The 14,734-nt window shown below is 38.2% G+C and overlaps 1 long non-coding RNA gene across 6 annotated transcripts; it reads right to left on the minus strand.

Annotated features, from left to right (window-relative positions):
- Window positions 1–9: 9 nt before the first annotated feature.
- LOC128153272 (uncharacterized) lies at window positions 10–14,523 on the minus strand. Of its 6 annotated transcripts, none has more exons than XR_008238913.1 (5): window positions 14,433–14,523; window positions 3,737–3,907; window positions 2,841–2,933; window positions 1,952–2,126; window positions 10–57 (listed from the first exon to the last, which is right to left on the minus strand). It is a non-coding gene; the product is annotated as an uncharacterized LOC128153272 (long non-coding RNA). The 6 variants fall into 6 exon arrangements; XR_008238914.1 differs by lacking the exon at window positions 14,433–14,523 and adding an exon at window positions 13,669–14,393; XR_008238912.1 differs by lacking the exon at window positions 14,433–14,523 and adding an exon at window positions 13,094–14,393.
- Between the last annotated feature and the right edge of the window lie 211 nt (window positions 14,524–14,734).

The following is a 14,734-nucleotide window of genomic DNA, read 5'->3' on the forward strand; positions in this document are numbered from 1 at the left end:
CCTTCTTATTCTCTTCGTTGAGGAAAACCCAATTTTGTCCATGTACAGGAGGTTGTGCTAGGAACAATAATAGTTCTGCTGAAAGATTCAGAAGAAAAAATACACTTGCTGCTCTCAATATCCATATTATAGACATCATAAGCACTATTATTGAATAATACTGAACTTGTTTTATGTTTTACTCTTGTCCTACTTTGGCTTCTATGTAATTGTGTTCAATAAAAGTTTGACTTCATGTACAGCCAGATCCATTCTCACCAACAGGAAAACCTAATAAGCTTAAGAATATGGTTCTTTAAATATATTAAAAATAAAGACAGATGCATCAAAGCCCTCAGTTTTTATAATTCTGTAGCATTTATAAAAAAGCATTTTAAAATTGGTATCAGGTGGATAGTATTCATACTGCAAAATAAAACCAGAAAATTTAAGAAGTATCTCCAGAATAAATTCTCTTTTGTGATAATTTCATGGAAATGCATTTCAACACTTAGAACTTCACTGAAGCAACAGTCTCCTTTTCACTAGTGCTGTCCCTGTTTGGAGTACCCTAACAGTTCAATAGTTTTTCTTAACTAGTTTCTGATTTTTAATTATCCATTACATTTACAAAGCATTTATTTAAAACAATATCTTCATATTTTCTCTAAGTATAGGGACTAAAGTAAAGGCTTACACTAAAAAAGTACTGTTTGTTCTATGTTGCTGAAGTTCTTCGGCATCAGTACTGTACCAGGATGGCATCGATAGGAAGTTAAGCATGCACACAAAAACATGCAGAACAGGAGCCTCTGTTTCTGGACCCAAAAGATATAATAGTATTAAATTTGAAAAATCTAGTACTTTTCATTCTGTAGGATTTTTAGCAAGACAAATGGTATTGTTAAGGCTTCTCAGATCATATATGCATCTATAAAGATATGTTTTTATATATGCAAGTAACCCAGTAATTTAGCAATAAAGTAGACAGATATCATAAAAAGGTTCTAGGTTTGTGTGCACCACTGAAAAGGCTGACAAACTGTACTCTGCCTTTCTGATAAGAAGCAATTTGTTTGGTGGGGATTTTTGGTTTTGTTTTTTTTTCAAATTATCACTTGTTCGACTGCTGGTTGGAACACCAAACCCATAGCCAGTGAGAGAACCCCCACAGTTTGCAATGAGAACGCAGGAAAAGAAAGTCAAGTACCTGTTTAAATATTCACAATTATTTTATTATTCTACTGCTAACACTTCTTATTGAATGTACATTGCATACAGCTCCCATGCAGAATATGACTATAAACAAGCTTCTACTGTGAAGTCATTATTATGTTATAAAAATAATTGGATGTCTAGAAAAAAATAAACACAATGTACAGTAACCATTCATCTAAAATTAAATCCTGACCCAGTGTTACCATGCCAAGATTTAAGGATCCATTTTAGAAAAAAATTCTGACTGGCAGAAAATTGAAAAGCTGATTTTTTTTTAAATAGAAAATTTGAAGATATTCCAATTTGTGAAAACCTGACCGTGACTTCCTCTTTATTTCCCCTGAATGATTTGAGACTTAATTATTAACACTTACAATCAAAACAACAACTATGGCTTAACAAAATAGCAAATTCAGAAAATAAACAAACACATAAGAAAACTCTGAAAAAGAACTTGTAGCAAAAGAGAATTGTGTCATTGCAATCACCATAATCTCCATCCTCAACAGCTACTCCAGGGATAACAAATTGTGCTAACATAATTTTCCAGACAACAATTTCCCTCCATGCATCTCATAAGTATGTGTGCTACTGCATATGCCTTTTCATTTCAAGATACTTTATGTGTCAAATGACCAATACAAAGGCTGCCAGGCTCTGACATGACACTGCATGTATGTTAATTTAAATGAAAAGCCAGCCTACCAAAACCAAATAAGTATAATTTAAAAAATAACCAAGAAAAAGTACTTACCTGAACTTGAAAAAGCACCTCTTAGCTGCATCAGTACTATTTCCCAAATGAAGACTCTTCATTGCAAGTAAGTGAGCTTTCATCAGATCATTATTCTGTGGCACAGGCTCCTCCAAATGGCAGAATGAATGTATTGCCATTATTGAAAATTTACAGATAATCTGAAAAAATTGAACTGAAAGCAAGAAATACAGTGGCTTTATTTTGTGTAAACTTACTGAAAAGACTTTACTTAGTTTTCAAGAACTTGTTATTTATCAATAGCATTTAAAAACACACAGAGGATATGTATATGCACTGACTGGTAAAGTAAGTATAAATGACTTAATTAAACCAGATAGATGGTTCATTTAAGCAGAAATGCCCAGGTAAAGAACTTCCATTTAATGCTACTGTGGAGCACCATTTCAATAAATTTTAGGGCTGTTTCTTTTACAGTGGACACACTGCAAAGAAGTTTTCACCAGGGCATCTGTAATGATACATGTATTTTTGCACAACACTTACTTGTAATTTAGAATTATCTTCACGTAGTTCAAGTTATTCCTTCCAGTATGAATTATTTTCTAACTGCAAATACCAAATGACATTTACCATTGTTATGCTAATATATCCAGCCTTAGAAGATTGCCCTCAAGTTCCTCACAACTTTATCTGATTTTACAGAATGTATATAGTATTTTACTTTGGATACTTATTTGAGGACAAGATTAATCACTTCAAAGACAGATTCTAGAGGCGTAATTTGATGAACATCTATTTTGGTAAAAGTGCCAATTCAAACAGAGATGACCCTCCTGCTGCTTATTCTCATTCTTCTGCCACAACCTCATTTGTGCAGATGTATCTGCGGGTGGAGCCACTCGCTATACCATATTGAGGAACTAACCTGGGTTAAAAATTGATGCTTGCCATAGACTCCTCTTGAAGTCAGGATCAATTTTTTGATCCAAGTCACTGCATGATGACACAAATGACTGTGCTAATACAACAGGAGGAAAAATGAGGAAACAAGAGCACACAGTTAATTGCAGCTACAAATGTCAGCACCTCAGAAACTACTGTTGTCACCCAAATGTAAATTACAAGGTAGATCACAGCTTTGCCACCGAAAGCAGGACAGGGTATTCTTGGACTGCTTTAACTTTCACCTCCATCTCTGCATCACAGTACACCATCCCCACAATTGCACCAAAAATGAGTGCTTGTAGGGCCACACCAGAATTGCATTACAGAGACAGTTTCCTGCCATAGGCCATATGTCACAAACTTAAGAAGGTGGGATGAACTACACACAGCAGGCAAGTATATGAATATATGTGTGGGTGCGTCTCTCTTTTCCAGTAACAACAGAAGCATCTCAGATCATTGTTCAGACTGCTAAAGACAGAAGAGATTAATGCTGTTCGATGTGTCTGCCTAGGTATGCCTGACCCCTTCTAACTTTTGAATCCACTACCTGATTTCAAACAGTTTTGTCAAAGAGGAAGATTCAAAAGTCATTTACCGTTTAGTAAGAATTCAGATTTCAGAATTCCAAGTACTGGGCAGGTGGATAGAGAAGACCGACCTGCAGACTGCCCAAACTGAAGTAAAGGCTGCAGCATATGCCCATGTTGTGAGAGAACAAACGTGTGTACCTAAGAGACACACCTTGTAAGTACCCCAACTGCAGCTGGTACTTTTCATTACTTCTAAGATACAACTACCAAGAAGACTAGGCACTGTTAGATCTTGTGCTCACAGAACTACTTGACTATCCATTTAGTATTCAAATCTACTCACGTGGCATTAAAATACAAGTCCTTGGTCTGCAAGTTCCAGATCTGCTCCTTGTGTTCAGTTTAAAAGTACGGTACGTACAACACTTGATAGCTTCCAGTCTTCTGGCACAGCATCTCATCCTAACGAGATGCATTCTTCTTAGCAGATCAGCCACTTCATCCTTTAGAACCACTGAATGAATGAATCACATCGAATCCTCATGACTTAGGGGTCTTTAGCACTTTATTCTAGCATTCAATCTTTTGATTCTCTAATCTGATAATCAGATAATGTCCCATCAACATTATTTGAAAAGAACAAAATGTCCACAACATCTTTGTGGTGAAGAGTAGTATAAAGAAATCACTCCGCTCCTTAGTGCTTCTTACTCTTTTTAATTGCTTTCCATACTCCCTAACAGTCCAGAAGACCTGTCAAGTCCTTAACAGATTACTTACTATGTTACCATCCTCCTTTTCTTTTTAAATAAAAGCATACAAACAACAAAGTATTTCCCTGAAATATGCTGCTACCAATAAGACATGACAACAACTATATTCTGTTACTGTGGTTAATTCACATATTTGGAAGGGTTAAAATGTTACATAAAAACATTTCTGGTCACATGCACGTGAAAGTGATTGGCCTTTTACAGCCAGTAATTTTTTCCTCCCTCATCACCCACTTCTTGCTTAAAAGTAAATAATTAACAATCCTAAATGAGAACAGTTAAAGAGGTATCAATAGGTACAAATTTTATCCAAACACAGGAAGGAAACCCATATGAATTCCCCCCACATCTTAATGAGAAGGATCATACTACTGTTAATCAAAATACAATTTCTTAAATAATGATAAAGACTGTTCATCTTAATATTCACTTAACATGTATTAACATGTAAACTCAACCAGTTGTGTCTTGACATTTACATATATTCAGAATCTACATAGTATAGACTAACAGTGGGGGGGGTCGTTAGGGTTTTTTTGGGGTGGTGGTAGGTTTGTTTTTTTTTTTAAATATAAGAATGCCATCTCACATTCTGAATCCTTGCTTTGGAAAGTTTTTAAGGCCTCAAGCCTTTCTTAGACCGCTAACCTGCACTGATAGCTTTGTTACTGTAGTCTCAGTGCTAGCGGTACTTGAATTAGGCAGAGTAAGCTTAAGTGCATTCACACAGCTCAACTGCACATAAAGCATCAAATATTCAGGCACTCTACTCTGGACTAGTTCCAGAACTTGAACAGAGTCAACTGTATGCTAGGAAGGAATCCTATACAAGAAATTAAATCTGATATAAAACTGTATACAAGGAATTCAATGCAATAGACAAAAAGGCATGCATGTATTTCTCTTACTGTTTCAAATCTTAAATTTGGGTCAAATTTGCAACTCCATGCTACAACATGATGCAATAGGTAAAATAATTGCAATGACTTGCTAGAGGTTCGCTTATTCAATTAATATGTTTTTTATAGATGAATTATCTACTTGCATAATACAAGTGTGATAATCATAAAATCATTCTAGTTGGAACAGACCTCAGAGGTCATCTAGTTCAACCTCCTGCTCAAAGCAGCATTAATATGTGAATACTCATTAATGATACAGGTCGTACTCTTAACCTTGCAGACTGCTAATCGCATGTAATCCTTAATCAAATGCACTCAACTGCTTTTGATAGGATTACTTATCTGCAGAAGGGTATGTGGGACCAGTTACTTGCCATACATTATTCCTAAGCATGGCACGTTATAGTACTTCCCAGCTACACCTGTAACCAGTATCACACTTTCATTTCACTTTAAACATCTTTTAAGCAGGTACTGTTTTGAGAGCAATTTTCGAAGTGGCCCTGCTGTACTTAAGTAGATTTTGATATATGAGACTAGGATGGAGTGAAGCGGGGGGTGATAAACCAGTAAGCGAGGCAGGAAGCACAGAGTTGGGTCCTGCTTTCAGGTGTGTCTCACAGGTTGATGAACATAGGCTAGAGGTCCTACTCTGAGATACACCTATAAAACCAGAGAAATTAACACCATCGGCACCAACAGTCCTTTAATCATCAATGCCAGTGACCGAACTTCAGTAGAGTAAGTTTGGGAATCTCTGCTTCAATACTGTGGTTTTATTTTGTTCCTCCAATTTTGCTCTGATAAGGATCTCCATTTTGGATTTGTATTCAAGTTTACACCTTTCTTTCATGCATGAAGAAATGATTTAATATGGTACAGCATTGCTAATAAAAAGTAAAAAAAAAAAAAAAAAATTAAAAAAGTCACTGAAACAACCCAAACGTAAAAGAAAAAAAAAAAGTTGAAGTGTTTTATAAAACCATGATTACCCAACGACACAAGCTGAATTATGAAAGAAATTTGCCTTGTATTAGTTCAGTAATGTCCCTCTGTTCCAAAGCATGAACTACAGTAACAGTTTATATACGCGATACATGATACATGAACGATACACAAACTCTGCCACACTACCTAAATAGAGAAGAAAAACTCATCTTCAAAATAAGGATTTTATTTAAACATTTATTACCTGCTACTGGAAATAATTTCAGATATTAAACTTAATTTTAATTAAATTGTATTTAATGCAACTGAAAGAACATAACATTTTAATTTACTTTGTTTGTTTGTTAGGATTTCATGGTCATTTTTGTTTACTGTGGACACTTTACTGTAAACCATAAAAATGCTATTTGAGAGGTAACAACAGCAACAAGAAATAAACAGCAGCAGGCTATACAGAAAGAAATTGACTTTAGCAGCTTTGATAACATTGGTCTTAGGCCTATCTGAAATGCATTTTTAAACAGCAGTATTTTAAAAAATATACTGAAAGCCTTTGAAATTCTACAGTTCAAGACATTATTTACATGCCTTCCTCAAGCATTCATTAATAGCCACTGCTGTCCTCTAGGTTGCATAGAGGGCCTGTCCCTATTTGACCTGATATACTAGCTCTTAAAGTACAGGGTACTCCAAGAACTTTAATTATCCACAAAAAGAGCTAAACTTAGACCTCTCAGCAAACTTTCCCACCAGTGTATAAGTGGCAGAAGTTAGGTCACATGATGGTGCACATGCATCAACCACACGATCATGAAAGGGATGTGGTTGAGATGCAGATGGGAAGCAGCAAGAGACGGGAATCAAGCAACCGATTCTAAAGCCAAATATGAGAGATCAGACAGATCCCCAAACTGACAGAATACCTTCACCAGCAAAATTTCCACCGTAGATATCTTTATTTTATAGTTTTGTCATGAAACTTTAATATTTTTCTGATTAATAAAGCTGAATAATTGATTCTACTAAATATTTAAGTTCCCTTTTAACACCAAACTATAGTGCTTTTGTGTTTCAGAAAGTAGAATTTTACTAAAGAATACTTGTTTGCAACAAAACTAACTGCTACTAATATTTGTGGTAACCTTGTATAGTAGTACAGTATTTGGCATTCTAGTTGAGACAGGGAGCTCAATACCTGACTGCCAAGTAACAAGTCACTGTCCTGGCACCTTGTCTGAAGGAAGAGCGAACAAATTGCAAGGAGATGCTCTTGTGATTTCTTACAAAGACAGATATGCCCAAACCTTGCTAGGTGCTGGGAAAAAGGGAAAAAGGGAAAAAGGGAAAAAGGGAAAAAGGGAAAAAGGGAAAAAGGGAAAAAGGGGAGTTGTAAGTGTCAATTATACTGTATTGTATACAAAGAACGACATCAGTATACAGACGACATGAAATCAGCAGACCTGAAAAACTTCTGCATTAACACACCAAAGGTTATATGAATGTGACCAGTGTGGCTAGTTAATAACATTTCTGATACAATGAAAAAGCACTATAGGACTGAAAAGGACAGTTACAGCCATTCCCTTCTGTTCTAAAGGCAAAGGTAGAAATTATGCTTTATGTAGAACAATTACTGAACATCATCACAGCTTTGGAACATATTACCTCTAATTTTACAGTATAAAGAAAGGTTGAGAGATTGACAGGGAAGAGGACATACAATTAGATGCATTTAACATGCCAGTAAGTGGCAACACATGAGAATGAGAGGGGTGATAAATTTACATCAGCAAACAAGAAAGTAGTAATATTTGGTTTCAGCTAGAAGTTAACAGTTGATGTTTCAGGCTCCAGGGAAAAAAAACGTAATAGCTTTTTCGTCACCACCATCGTCCCCTCCATCCACTCCCCATATCCCTTGCCAACACAGGACCTAAGAATTATAGAAAAAATGCTCTACAAACAGTTTGGGGATTTTTTAAAAATACTTATTTATTTATTTAGAGAAGGATACTGGTCAACAGGCCCAAAATGTTTGCTTTTTGAGCGTGAAGAACCATATGTATTCTTACAGTAACCAGCATAACAAAACTCAATCATAATGTGCCCTTTCAGCACCACCACAAAATAAAAACTGACATATGGAAATATCTATGTCCTACACTTCATAAAGACAAATTATTTTCTTTGATTAACCCTACCTAAGGCATGAATTCATGCCATCAGATTTATTAGCTGTTTCACAAATACACATTAACACCTAGCCTGATACTATGTTTTCAGATGTTAAAAAAAACACCAAAGGATAATTCAAAAACAGGAAAGATTTTGTGAAGGCTTTAAGTTCACACAGAATTTTAACAAACTATCTAAACTCATGCAATTCTGTGAAAAATCAGGGAAGTATGCAATGTTGGCAATTCAAGAAAGAGAATTTAAAAACTCTTAAAATACTCTCTAAAATACTCTTTAAAGAGTATTTTAAACTCTTCATAATAAGCATTGGTCTTTCTTTGCATTTATACAGCACTTCTTAGAAGGAGATGCTAGCAACTGGGGCCTCTGCTCATGCACAGTGTCAGTGGCTGTAACAGTACTAGCATACCTACACAGGATGTTTTCCTAAATGGGATTGTAGAAAGTAAAAAAATCCAAGACTAAGCAAGAAGAGGACCACAAGATAATGGTGATAAATTTTATCTCAAGTGTCTATAAGTACCAGAGGGAAAAGTCTCTAATGGATAGGTAACAATATGTCAGTATAAGTTTAACTAGATAAGTAAGAATGGATAATCTGTCACTTTTAAACTTTTCACGAAATATATCATTGCTCCTTCTTCTTTCTCAGTGTGGATTGCCATCTTACCAACACAGAATCAGTTTACTTGAAAAGACTCCTTTCCTTTGAAAGTACCAGAAACTGGAATACATGAAAAATGTCTGGAGGCACGTTATAGAGCGTAACAAGGACTGGTTCATTTCTTGGACAGCAAGTGTGTTACTTAATATTCTTCGTTCTGCTAGCATCTGAACCAAGCTCTGCAAGCAAGATATTTAGAAACTTTGTCCAAGAGTCACAAAGGTTTGACTTTAATTAATATGTTTGACTACTGCCTATTTTCAAGAAATCCAAACAGCCAGCCTTCAAAGTTACTTCAGAAACAGAATGAAACAATTAGATCCTTTTTTAAAGAGTCATGTGTTACATCAAATGCTGTATACTTGCATAGGTATAATTTGGAGTTGATTTCCCTTTTATAAATACACACAAAAGAGAAACAGCACATTTTACATCATCCCAATTTTCCTAAGTCCTGTAAACCACTGGTGATTTTCAGCAATAGCAGCTGAAGGCATTCTCAAAACTAATGAATCACCTTACTGATAAAATGTCTTTGAATTCTGCCATAAGTCAATCACTTAAAACTATAATCACAACTAAGAAAACAAAAAAACACCTTAGAAATCTCAGACTTTCATGCAGAAGAACAGAAAGCCAGTATAAAGGCCAAACAAAAAGGAGAGTCAAATATAACCTGCCTTTAAAGAACACCACCAATTAAAGAAAAAACAGTATGAGACCAGAAACCAACATATCATATTTGGGCATCAAATACTATCTATGATTTGTTCACTTACTTTCAAAACACTTTGCTTGCTCTAATGCTTTTTATTTTGTATGTCTTTTAACCAATGCATCTCCAAACTTTCACATCAGTTTTTAAAGTCCTTACCATCATAATCAAGATAGCCAAGATCTTTGCCCTTACAGAGACATGAATTTGGTTTGACTGTTGTTATATTACCTCATGCTGGGTCCCATTCAATTTCTTCCATCAACATTAAAATGTATTTTCTATTTATGCTGACTTGCACTAAGAGTAGCAATGCAACACCATGAGGCCACGGGAATATAACCTAACTATTGGAAGAATCCTAAGGACACAAGTGCACAACACAGTGACCATGATCGTATCAAACAGCACCCACCTTTACACAGGTTTCTGAAGCAACATTTCATCATTGATACTTTCCCACTAGAAATATTCCTGAAAATAATTCATTTCTGAAAACACATAAGCTACTAAGTTTTGGCTATTGTTCCCTACTGGAATGGAGTCAGAAGCCTACAGGCTGTAGGACAGTGAGGTAAAATAACTGAAAGAATATAATGAAAATTAAGAAAAAGTATTTTGAAGGCCAGCTGCAATTCCCAAATGGAAATCTTTGCAATGATTTCTGAGAACACTGCGTCAGGCCTAAAGTGTTCAGTTTCTCTCTTTGATACAGAGCAAAGAATATGCTCCTGTTAAGGATGACAAAATAAGAGCCACTCTTAAGAACCAAGAAAAAAAAAAAAAGTCTACCTTTAACTCAGAGCAGTGAATAGATTTCTCCTGCTCTGGCAAGGTTCCAGACACCATAGTAGGGAACCAATGTAGCATTTATTTTCAAAAGTATAGGGGGAAAAAAAAAAAGTCATTAAAATATCTTATAAGAGGTTTTTACTCCAGAAAAAGCATTTAAACAGGTAGCAGTCGACAAAAAAGAACCTGGCCTCATGTTTTAGCTACTCATTTTATAACCTCTGTCTCAAAAAAGATCTCCCTCTCCTTGGTTAAAATACTGTGATGCAATACCCAAAGGATACTACATGTACACATTAAAATCAGTAATGTTAGTAGTTTGTGGGCTTAAAAACTGTTATGAAATGCAGGAAAGTTTACAATCACAGTAATCTTGACTTTATATACACAAAAATTATCAAAGTTGATTATTGTGATTAAGCTTTCTTGTGGTATATATTCAACAACAGAACATTAATAACGTATTTAAGCATTAAACAGAGAAAAAGAGGTATACATAGAATTAATTAGTTAGTTTATTCTTCTTACATTTCCAAAATAGCACTTTACAAGTTTAAAATTTAATGTTCTTTTGTTAGTTTTTGGAAAAAGAAGAAGGAAAGCCAAGCACACATAAAACCTGAGAAACAAAACCTTCAGAGCAAGTTTTCAGTTGGTACCTCCCACTTCATATTCAGTTTCTCGGGGACCATCATGCAGTGACAATCTGGTTAGAAGCAAGCAGCCAACGGGTGTGTAATTTGCATGTGAAAATATTTTTAGAAGACACACATGAATAGCATATGTTCTCAGCCTGAGTACACTCTTCTAAATATATGCCCTGAATATTATTTCCCCAACATTCATAATTATTTTCCAGATAATGATTCCTGCTACAGATACGTTACTCTGTGAAAACAACATACATATCAAGCCTTAAACAACACAGATTTTAGAGTTCACCTTGGGGTCTAGGGGGAGCCTCTATATGATTAATTTTTCTCCTCCATATCTGGACATACTAACAGAAAAAGAAAAGAGGGTTTTTTCCTATTACACTACATGCTCGATGCGTATGCCAAGAGGCTTCAGTCATGGAAAGTGCCCATTCCAGATACGCCTTTTAGAAATATTATAATAAATTAAAATGAATTAATACTTAAACTGTTTTAAAATCTTTACTGCTGATGTAATGACAAAGTTGGCAAATTATGCTTGAAAACAGAGTGCAACAAGAGGATACACTGATTCAGAAAGTTAAATCAGATATGTATGTTCACTTGCCTGAACCAAAGCAGCTTCAAAAATTGTGTCAGAAAACCCTTCTACTCTTCCTATGCTTAGAAAAAACTTAAAAAAAGCTAAAGATGGAAGTCAATAAAACCAGAAACAAGCCACGTACTCATACATTGTTAGTTAAATCTAAACCAAATCTAGTCAAACTGACACCACATGCCGGAGAAAACAATATTTGAGCAAACAGCAGTCTAACTAGATCCCAAAGTCATTACCAGTCCACATTTGGAACACCCAAACCAATTTCTGGTGACTCTGGAGTTTGCATCATGTAGCAAGTATTACTTTAAGACTGTTTTGTTCAGGCCAAATGAAGTTCTATTGTATTGTGAGACGAAAAACCTCAGTTTCTCTTCTTTGCCAACATGTAAACATTCTTTCTCAAGCACGTGGAAAAAACTCAGGTCTGGATTCTTTCTTTGGCCCAAGCTGTCCTTTATTCAACTTCAATGTCAGGGAGGAAAAAAGGAAGGATACCAGTAAATTATACTGTGGTACTTAATAGTAAATAAAAAATACCCAAAATCACAGAATGGTTTGGGTTAGAAGGGATTTTTAAAGGTCATCTAGTCCAACCCCCCTGCAGTGAGCAGGGACATCTTCAACTAGATCAGGTTGCTCTGAGGCCCGTCCAACCTGACCTTCAATGTTTCCAGGGATGGGGCATTGACCACCTCTCTGGGCAACCTGTGCCAGTGTTTCACCACCCTCATCGTAAAAAATTTCTTCCTTACATCTAGCCTGAATCTACCCTCTTTCAGTTTAAAACCATTACCCCTTATCCTATCGCTACAGGCCCTACTAAAAAGTCTGCCCCCAAATATAAGTTAACTTACCAAAAGAGATGGGGGCAGTGAGGGGAGACAAAAACCAGAAAATGGAGGCATTAGGTAGCTTTAAAAATCTTAACGGCATCAAGTAATGAATTCTAACTGATCAGAGAACTGGAATCTATACTGGAGCTTTTTCAAAGTCAGTCCATGCTAACAAGCAGGAAAAACATCTACTTAATCATTCTAAAGCACAAACACACACACACAAGCAAACACCTTTTAGCACTTCATCTGTTAGGCACTATACACTTGGAACAAAAGCTGATGCTTGGTAGAAGCCCAAAACAAAACAATGGACCCTAGTCACCCCTGGGAAAAGTAAAGACTTAAACTACAATGAAAACAAGCTAAAAATTTATTATTGAAATTAATAAACAGAGCATATATTAATTTTCATACATCCAAACCCTGTATTTTAACCATAAGTACTAGTAGGGCTAAAACCACAATACTCAAAGAGTCATAAAATGCCATGAGAAAAATCATTGCATACATACAAGTACCAAATGAAACTACTTAACGACATTATTCAGTAGCCTGCATTATTCAACCAGTTTTAACAGTGAAATAGAGCAACTGAAAAAGAGATGAAATACACACACTGCCTTTGATGTGTATGTAGAAATGCCAGTCTCAGTGGCTGTAGAGCCCATCGGTTCCTTCTGCTCAACATACCCAAAAGTGCTTTACACTCCTGATGAAAGTACACAGAAAAAATACATTCTCCACAATGAAAGTACTAATGAATCAAAACCCAGGATCAATCTAAAAAAAGGACTCCTCACAAAATTATTAGCAAGCTTCATTACAATCTTTCTCCAGTCAGGCAGTTTCCTCCAATACAACCAAATACCCTCAAATATTAATTCAAACTTCAAAACATTGCTGTACAAATTAGAGGAGTGACTACAGCAAAAAGCTAGATTATGGGTGTTACAACGGAGCCATCATACTAACAGATTATTTCATGATGTAAATCATACGATGCCAAACGCTTTTTAAAAATGCGACCAAGAGTAAGGTGTCAGCAAAGCAGAGGCAGGCAAGAAGAGAGGAGGCATTTTTTGTGTTATCACTAGAACAATTTCCTGACTCATTCCATCCTCCAGCCCCGGGGACCGGGCCGGCTTGGTCCACCCCGACAGCCTTCTTGACGTAAATGAAGCCGAGCACTGACCTAAATGCCGTTGCTGTTGAGCTCCTCGCAGCTCACGCTGGAGGAAAAGGGGCCAGTACGGATTCAAAAGCCAGCATCCACCACTCGAGCTATTTCAGCCCGAGACTGCTGGCGCAGAAACCCTCGTCGAGACCGAGAGCCCCGCATCGCCTCAACCTCTTGAGACTGAAACCTCCAAAAAAACCGACTGCGAGGCAAACTCTAGGCTGCTTAAGAGCGGAGATTATTAATTTGTGCTTTAAAGGGAGCCCGCACATCACCGCAGCGCTTCGGTGGAAGCGGAACTGCCAGAACCGGCCTCTCGGTGCTAGGAGAGAAAGGCGAGACCCGAGGTACCGAACCTCGGACAAGGTTAAACCACGCCCCGGGCGTGATTTTAAGCAAGTGTGCCACGAACTGCACCCTTAATCCTCAACTCCCTGCCCCGAGCAACGCGCAAAGCCCTTGCCGGGAGCGACTCGGTCCCTCCCGTTACCGGGCCGGCCGCGGAGGCCGCGGGCCTACGGCAGGCGGGGCTGCCGCTTTCCCGTCAGTGAGCTGCAAGGGGCCCGGCTGCCGCCCTTCGCCCCTCCGGCGGGCGGGCAGGGGGCAGGTGCGGGCCGCCCCCCTCCTTGCTCGCCCAGGGAAGGGCCGGCGGAGGGCAGCGGCGCTCTCCTCGCAAAGCCGGCCCCCGCGGTAGGCGGCCGGGCCGGATCGTCCCCTCCCACCGCTCTTCCCGTGAGGGAGGCGGGGGAGGAAGGGCAAGGGCGGGAGGGGAAGAATACCTCAGGCGCTGCTCGCAACCGCCGCGCCGCGCAGCCCCGCTCCCGCCCGCCGGCGGCTCCGCCTCCGTTGCCTGACGGGAGCGGGGCGGGCCGGGCCGGCATGGCGGCGGGGACGCGCCGGAAACGGCGCAGCGGCGGCGCGGAGCACGCCTGACGCTGAGGTGAGGGCCGGCGAGTTAACGGCGGCGGGGCGGGCGTGAGTAACGGCCGGCGCGGGCGGGAAAGGCCGCTGAGGGGAAGGCGGGCGGCCCCGCCGCTGAGGGGAAGGCGGGCGGGAAAGACCGCTGAGGGGAAGGCGGGCG

The sequence above is a fragment of the Harpia harpyja genome, chromosome 17 (genome assembly GCF_026419915.1).
Source record: "Harpia harpyja isolate bHarHar1 chromosome 17, bHarHar1 primary haplotype, whole genome shotgun sequence".
NCBI lineage: Eukaryota > Metazoa > Chordata > Aves > Accipitriformes > Accipitridae > Harpia > Harpia harpyja.